The sequence below is a fragment of the Plecotus auritus genome (assembly GCF_963455305.1).
Source record: "Plecotus auritus genome assembly, chromosome: 6".
In the NCBI taxonomy this organism is placed as follows: Eukaryota; Metazoa; Chordata; class Mammalia; order Chiroptera; family Vespertilionidae; genus Plecotus; species Plecotus auritus.
The window spans coordinates 11018841-11027883 of NC_137773.1; positions in this window are offsets into that span (position 1 = coordinate 11018841).

The window sequence follows — 9043 nt, forward strand, 5'->3', positions numbered from 1 at the left end:
TAGTTGCCGAATGAATTATCAGTCCTTGCTAAGTGCCTAATTTATGCCTGTGAGTTACCTGAACAGATACAGGACTCTGCCACTACAGTGTTTCATTCTGTGTTCTACAGAGTGATTTGGGGGTTAATAAAAGACATAGGGAAATAAACTACTAATTTTTCCAGTGCTTATTACTTAAACATTTCTTTACCAGGTCATCTTTAGAGTGCATTATTTCCTCAAAGAATACCAGACTTATGATCTTTCTGGAACTGAAGAAGGAAATAAAACACCTCCATGTACATGACATATCTGTTTTTGACTGGAAAAGGCAAAACATTTTTACCTTTAGAAGAGAAGCATGTATATTTATCCTTCTATTGCACTATGACAGGGTGGATAGACCAAATTATAACATTAATAGGAAGGGCAGGGTATGCTTCATTGAGAAGGCAGTGTTTCAGCATATGCATGAGGCAAGTGAGAGAGTGAGCTGTGTGGGGAGATGGGTGAAGAGTGTTCTAAGCAGGAAGAATTACTAATGTAAAATACCAATGCAGGAGAATACCTTGCCTATTTGCAGAACAAGAGGGAAACCAAGGCAACTGAAATGGAATACTCAAATGGTAGTCTTATAGATAATCGAGGCAATGAGTGGCAGATCATGTAAGACTTTGTAGGACATTATAATAATAAATTTAGCTAATACACTGAGGGAAATAGAGAGCCCTGGGAGAGTTTGAGCAAAGGAACTTTAATTTTAAAGAGAATTACTCTGGGTACTGTAAGTAGTGAAGAGAAGACACATTTAAGAGGGCATGGCAGTGGTCCGGATGAAAAATGATGGCAGCTCACACTAAGGTGTTAAGAGTAGATAGAGGTGATAGAGAATGCTCAACTGTAATTATTTTATAATTAAAATATTAGGATCTCTTAGTGAATTGGTTGTAAGGTTTAAGAGAAACAGAAGAGTCAAAAGTTGACAGATTGGGTCTATATCATTAAAAATAATGCAATATTCAATGGGGATAGAAAAGTCTAAAGGAGGGTGTATGTGCACATTTAGAAGATGAAAGATTAGGAGTTCAATTGAGAACATGTTGATTTTGAGAGGTCTGTTTGAAGTGCAAGTGTTGAGTAAAAACTCTGTGTAAGACTCTGCAATTTCAGATATAAAACAGGAGGGTCTGGGAGAAGATGACCAGCAAATGAAACTGAAAGATCCATGACAATGTTATAAGGAAAACTAAAAGTGTAGTGTCTTAAAAGTAACATGAAGAAAGTATATCCAGAAGAAGAAAGTTACTAGGTACCATCACTGCCAAATACTACTGATAAATCAGATAAAATGCAGACTGAGAATTGACCAATGGTGTTTGTCAAAAGTTAGTACCATAATTCTAAAACTCCCTTTCACTGTCCAAAACAATCAAAATATCAACAGGAAAACAAATATAACCACACAGGATCAACATTTTCAACATTGCTAGGAGACAGAGAGCGGCAACCTTCAAATTCCTGTAAGTAAAAGAAAAAGGAAACAAATCCTACAACCTCCCACTCCCCACTGTGGCCACTGAGCAGAAGAGGAGGCACTAAAAAAATTCTATGAAAAATAGCAGAAAGGAACTGAGGTCTTATGGAGTCCAGTTAAAATCACTCTCAGAAATCGGAAGCAAAAAATAAATGTAAAGAGGCTGAACATCAAAGACATCCCTGAACTAGAAACCATATCCATGAAATAAATAAAAATGGAAGACGGCAGACCACATCACACAAAATTGTAACATGTTAGACATGCACAAAAAAATCTGCTGATGAAAAGACTTCCAGAATAACCATCATACGAAGAAAATTGAAATACAGCACCTTAAATTGAATGAAACATGCACATTCAATGGTTGAGCTTGGACCTATGAACCAGGAAGTCATGGTTCCATTCCCAGTCAGGGCACGTGCCCAGGTTGTGGGTTTGATCCCCAGTGTGAGATGTGCAGGAGGCAGGCAATCAATGATTCTCTCTCATCATTGATGTTTCTCTCTCTTCCTATCCCATCCTCTCTGAAACCAATAATAACATATTAAAGAAAAACTAAAGACTAAATTGCAAGGTACACAAGGAACACAAGAATTAAAAAAAGAACTTAAGCCTGGCCAGTGTGGCTCAGTGGTTGAGCATCGACCTAGGAATCAGATCTCAGTTCAATATGGTCAGGGCATATGCCTGGGTCGCGGACTAGATCCCCAATGTGGGGTATGTGCAGGAGGCAGTTGATCAATGACTGTCTCATCATTGATGTTTCTATCTCTCTGTCCTTCTCCTTTCCTCAATAAAAACATATTTTTTAAAATATCAGAAAGGATATATGCACCCCTATGTTCATAGCAGCACAATTCACCATAGCTAAGATTTGGAAACAGCCTAAATGCCCATCAGCAGATGAGTGGATTAAAAAACTGTGGTATATCTACACAATGGAATACTACGCTGCGGTAAAAAAGAAGGAGTTCCTAGCATTTGCAACAACATGGATGGAGATGGAGAGTATTATGTTAAGTGAAATAAGCCAGGCAGAGAAAGATAAATATCACATGATCTCACTCATTTGTGGAATATAATGAACGGCATAGACTGATCCAGAGACTGAGAAACGTCGAACAGCACGTCATACCTCAGGGAAGGTAGGGGAGGGTGGGGATAAGGGGGAGAGATCAACCAAGGGACTTGTGTGCATGCATATGAGCCTAATCAATGGACACAGACAACAAGGGGGTGGGGCATAAGTGGGGGATGAGGGGTAATGGGGGAATAATTTGTGTTTTTGCCTCCCTGACAAAGTTTATATAAAGTTACAAAAAGAAATTGTCAGCCAGTTTGAAATTGAATTGCCATGGCCTAGAGCAAAGAATATCCTTACATGATATTATTCTACAATGTCATTATAATTTTAGATATTTTACAACAGCATATTGTACAATTATCCCAAACAAACTTACAAACTAATTCTTGGAATGTTTGGCAGCAATTAAAAAAAAAAAAAAAAAAAAGAGGACATGAAAGGATTTAATCCCTTTCAGAAGGAATTAGGGCACTGGGAAGGCACTTGAGCATTCTATATTGGCCCCTCTTGCTTTTTGTGCCAAGAGGGACCCTCTTCTCACAATCCAATTGCCCTCAGCTGTTGCCTAAGCTTTCTTTTCATGCTGAGCTTGAAGCCTCGTGGTGGCTGGTACCATGGATCTGTCTCTCGCCCAATTGTGTGAGCTGGGCCCTCCCTGGAGAAGAAACCTCAGTTCCCCGAGATATGTGATCAGTTCTGGGGCCCCGCCAGCAGGCCAGGGGATCTCAAGGCAGGTGCTGGGCGTGGAGGCCATGGGGGCATAGGCTACCAAGGAGACAGAACTGAACCTCACATCACCCTGCTTGGCCCCGGAGGATGACTGGTTAGCCAGAGACGGGTAAGATTCCTCAGGGAAGGAACAACCTAAGACAGGCACAGTCGCAGAGGGGCCATCAGGAGAGAACTTGGGGATCATCAGAAGTGGGGCACAGACCCCCACCCTCCCAACCTTGCAGGGGCCTGAACCCTCGCCCCGTCTGAGGGAGGTCTCCTGCCCCCATGGCTGCTTTGCTTCCCACGCCCAGCTCAGATTGGGACACAGGTGATAGACAGTGTGACTTGGCCCAGTTCAGATTGGGACCCAGGTAACAGACAGAGACTTGGCTGACAGCAGCTGCCCTATATCTAAATCCAGCCTAGCACCAGGAATGCTCAGGGCCTACTCAAGAATGCAAATAATCCTTTCCACTAATATTTACAGGGTAAACTAAGATTGTTGGTAGAGTATTAAATTTGACAGTAAAATAATAATCAAGTTTTCAGATTAATTTAAATAGGCTAATTCAAATAAGTGAATATTCAAGAAAATTTAATTGTACTGGACAAAAAGCTGTTCCTAAAGTGTTAACTAAAATTTCTTTTGGTAGTTCATCTCATGGTAAAATTCCTGAACATGCAATGAAACTAAAGCAGTCATATTTTTGTGCAAAAAATTAAAATTTAAAGTCATCAAGACTGCATTATAAAATTTACAAAAGCCTCCATTAATCAAAAAAGGGGGGATAGTAGGGTAATATCATGTAAGGAAAAATATCCTATAAGTAAATTACATCTAGAAAATTTTTACTTTACAAAATTAGTTTTCATTTTTAATGCTAACAGCAAGACACCCATGAAAAACACACATGGTGTCTAAATAAGACAAAGGAAAATCGTTTGAGCAAAAATAAAAAGGATCCCAAATCAATTATATAGAAAAGATTCCTTTATTAACTTTCGGTCGAGAATATGTTTGTATATTTTCAGAAAACAACTCCAAGACCATGTGGATTCCTGCAACAGAGAGGAATTGACAGGTCTGCTCCAACCACGAAGACAAGAGGAGAAACAGTCCAGAGATGGGAGACGCTGACGACGCCTTGCCATGCTAGCAGTCAGAAGCTGTGCGACGCAGCAGCGTGCCTAGGACCAAACCAGAGAGGGTTGGACCTGCATTGCCACCATGTGCCCACCATCCAGATATCATTGCTGACATGTACACATAAGGAACTGTTTGACATTGAAACGGGGAATCAGAACTGTTGGACATTGAAATTGGGACTCAAACATTTTTTGTTATTATATGTTTATTTCTAGTCTGCAGAGGCAAGATTTTTTAAAGGAAAGAAAAGGGGGAAAAATAGATACAGAAGCAAAGAAACATTGAACAGACTGTCAAACTACAGCAGGAAGGCAGAGGAGGTTTTGGGGTGGGGGGCTGTAAGAGATCAACTGAAGGACTTGTACGCATGCATATAAGCATAACCAATGGATAAAAGATACTGCAGGGGGCGGGGCAGGTAAAGGCATGTACTGGGGGGAAGGGGAAGGTGGGGGGAGGTCAATGGGGGAAAAAAAAAGAGACATATGTACTACTATTTTTAATACTTCAAACAATTAAAAAAAAAGAAAAAATATTTATAATATTTAAGACAAAATTTTATAGTATTTAATATAGAATTTAAGACATTGAAGAAAATAATAACACTGAAGAAAATGAAAATAAGATTTTAAAAAGTAAAAAAGGATGAATAGAAATTGAAAACATGAAAGGGAGGTCAGGCATTCCTATTATTGTTGCAGGTAAGAAAGAAGATACAAAAAAAAAAAAAAACATGGAAGTAAACTAATATTTAAAATTTTACCTCAAGAAAATTTTCTGGAAATTAGAGATCTTAATCTAATCAATGAAAGAATCCATTGAGTACAAGGAAAAATCAGCCCAGAATGCTGAAGTCTGACACATACCTTGTAAAAGTACTAGACTTGAAAAATCCTCAGGGACTCAAGCCTAAATATATATATGCATTCACTTATCTTTGAGATTTAGATTGACATTAGAGTTTTCAAAACACACAGAAAGAAAGGCAAAAGTGTAGCTTTTCCACAAAGGTGTGAAACAATCTTTGACAAAAGATATAGTTAGAGCCATACTACATACAAGCATAAGTTATAAATATATGAACAATCTAAGTATGAAATGGAATCTACACGAAGACTAGAAATATTTTAATACATTCATCTAAGTTTGAGCATAGGATAAGAACTTTCTAGATACAATCAAGAATCAATATATAATATAAAATAAATTTTTATTCTATAAATTACAAAGAAACATTAATAGTAAATGGATAAAAAAAAGGTAGTAGGAAAAAAATAACAGTAATCATAAAATGGAGAAATCGACTGACACCCTGCATGTGTGAGCAAAATTACAATTGCCAATGAAGGATGAAAGATGCATGCTGTGTGCTTCCAGATATGATAATGCAAGATGGACATAAAGTCATCTATTTCAGCCCAAAAGAAGGAATGTTCTATTATCAAAAATATTGTTTAGGGGGATATACTATATTTTTAAGAAATATCCTAATATATAAAAACCCTAGGTTGTAATGACCAGTAACGACCAAGGCCCGACCAACTGGAAGTCAGTCCTGCAGTCAGTGCCAGCCACTGCAACCCAGTGCTGACTGCTTCTGCTGCAGGTGTGGTGCCCCAGCACAGACTGCTGAGGGGGCTGCGAATCAAGGCCAGAGAGAGGCTTGAAGAGAGAAGCAGGGACTGATTCGTTGCCTCTGTGGCAGCTTTAGATCAGCACTTGCCTCTCTCTTTCTCTCCCAGTCTGGCCAGCAGCCGCGCCTCCATTTCTCTCCAGGCCATCACCAGGGCTGTTGATCAGCCCTGCCTTTCTGTTCAGGCACCATTGATAGGCTCAAAGATGCTGACTGGCATAGAAACTGACCAATCAGAATAAAATCTGGGTCAACTGTGAGGAGCTAATGGCTGCCTAGGAGGCAGAGCTTTTGACGCTTACTGGCATAGAAAACGACCAATCAGAACCAAATCTGGGTGAAGTGTAAGGAGCCAATGGCTGCCTAGGAGGCAGAGTTTTTTATGCTAACTGGCATAGAAACTGACCAATCAGAACCAAATCTGGGTTAACTGTGAGGAGCCAATGGCTGCCTAGGAGGTGGAGTTTTTGATGCTGATTGGCATAGAAACCGACCAATCAGAACTAACTGGCTGGTAGAGGAGCGCAGTTGGGGATGAGATCAGGCCTTCAGGGGAGGGGAGCTGGGGGCAAGATCAGGCTGGCAGGGGATGGCCATTGGGGGTGAGATCAGGCAGGCAGAGGCAGTTGGGAGTGAAATCAGGCCAGCAGGGGAGAGCAGTTAGGGGTGAGATCAGGCTGGCAGGGGAGGGCAGTTAGGGGCGATCAGGCAGGCAGGCAGAGGGGTTAGGGGCAATCAGGCAGGAAGGAAGAGGCAGTTAGGAGTGACCAGGCAGGCAGGCAGGTGAGCTGTTAGGAGCCAGCAGTCCTAGATCACAGGGATCGGGCCTAAACCAGCAGTCGGACATCCCTCAAGGGGTCCCCAATTGGAGAGGGTGCAGGCTGGACTGAGCGAACCCCCCTCTGTGCACGAATTTCGTGCACCAGGCCACTAGTCAATATCATAAAAGACAAATATATGGAAATGTTTTAGAATAAGTAGGCTATTTTTTTTCTCTATACAAGTTTTTTTTTTTTCCTTTATTTTGTAGGCACATCTTCCTGAGGTCAATCCTTCAGTTAACAGACACAAAGTACACTTATAAGGTATTTATATAAGAAACAGAAAATAGTGACTCAGATTAGGAGGCAAATCTCTACAACACTATCCTAAATCAGTCCTATCCAACACTGATCCTCTCTTCCTAACACTTTATCTCTAAACCATCATTGTCAAATTTATACTCTTATTCTTTTGCTACATAACTGGCAATTATTTAAAGTTGTTTCTTTTTTTTAATCTTTATTGTTGAAAGTATTACATATGTCCCCTTTTTTCCCCTTTGACCTCTCCCTTTCCTTTCCCCCAGCCCCAGGTCTTCACCACACTATTGTCTGTGTCCATGGATTATACATATCTTTAATAATAAAAGCATAATATGCTAATTAGATTAGACAGCCGAACGACCTTCCTGACGTCATTCTGGATGTCCTTCCTGATGAAGCTATGGCAGTGGGGGCCAAGGCAGAGGCATTTAGGGGAAATCAGGCAGGCAGTCAAGCAGTTATGGTCGATCAGGCAGGCAGGCGAGCAGTTAGGGGCGATCAGACAGGCAGGGGAGCAGTTAGGGGCAATCACTCAGCCAAGCAAGTGGTTAGGGGTGATCAGGCAGGCAGGCAGAGTGGTTAGGGGTGATCAGGCAGGCAGACAAGGGAGCAGTTAGGAGCCAGCGGTCCCATATTGCGAGAGGGTGCAGGCCAGGCTGAGGGACCTCCTTCCTCCCCTGCACAAATTTCGTGCACCAGGCCTGTAGTATGTATATAAGTTCTTTGGTTGATCTCTTCCCATCCACCCACCCACACCATCCCTCTGAGATTCAACAGTCTGCCCCATGATTCTATGTCTCTGGATCTATTTTGTTTATTTTGTTCATTAGATTTCTCATGTGAGATCATGTGATACTTGTCTTTCTCTGACTGCTAATTTCACTTCGCATAATACTCTCCATGTCCCTCCATGCTATCTCAAAGGGTAAAAGATCCTAAAGAGATATGACAATGACATGGAATAACTAACTCTAAGAGAAGATCCTGTACTTGGGTGATGGAGATTGAGGGTAACGTATGAAGACATTATTTTATCAACTGACAAACTTAGAATATGAATGGTAGATGAGATAAAATTATGGTATTATATAAACATCTGAAGATAACAACTGTCCTGTGATAATGTAAAAAGTATTCCTATTCTCAGGGAATATGCAATGAAATGTTAAGGGTTAAAGGGCTATCAATTATATATATATAAAACTTGCCCTCTAGTAGTTCAGAGAAAAAATTGGAGTATGTGTGTTTGCTTGAGGGTGAGTAGGTAGAAAGAGAGGGAGGGAGAGAGAATGCCAAAATGTGATATAAACTTGGAATAATTTAAATATAAGCAAAGATTTTATGGTGTGGTTTGCACTACTTTTATTGTTAAACTTTTGTATGAAATTATTTCCAAATAAAAATGATAGAAAGCATTGAGCATCTGGCAACACAGAAGTTATTGATGACCTTGTTCTGGTCATTTTTGAAGGTGTAGCAGGATGAAAATCAGATGGAAGTATACTTTAAAAAAATGAAAGCTGAGGAAATAGAAAATGTAATTATAAATGTATCTTTCAAGATGATTTGCTGCACAGTAACACATAGAAAAGAATTTTAGCTGGCAGAGGGCAGGAGATAAAGAGGAGTTTTCATAAAAAATCAGAATAAAAGCAGCATATCATAGGCAGATGATTCTTTGGAGAGTTAAAAGTCATAATGTAAAGTAGTGAAAGGGAGCTAGGGCAGTGATGTCCTTGATAAGGCATGAAAGGTAGAATCTATTGTGCATGGGGAATGGGATTATAGATGAACACATGTCTCATTGCTAGTAAAAGAGGGAAGAAAAAATAAATGGGTGTGGAAGCTGCTGAGGAGGTGGGTG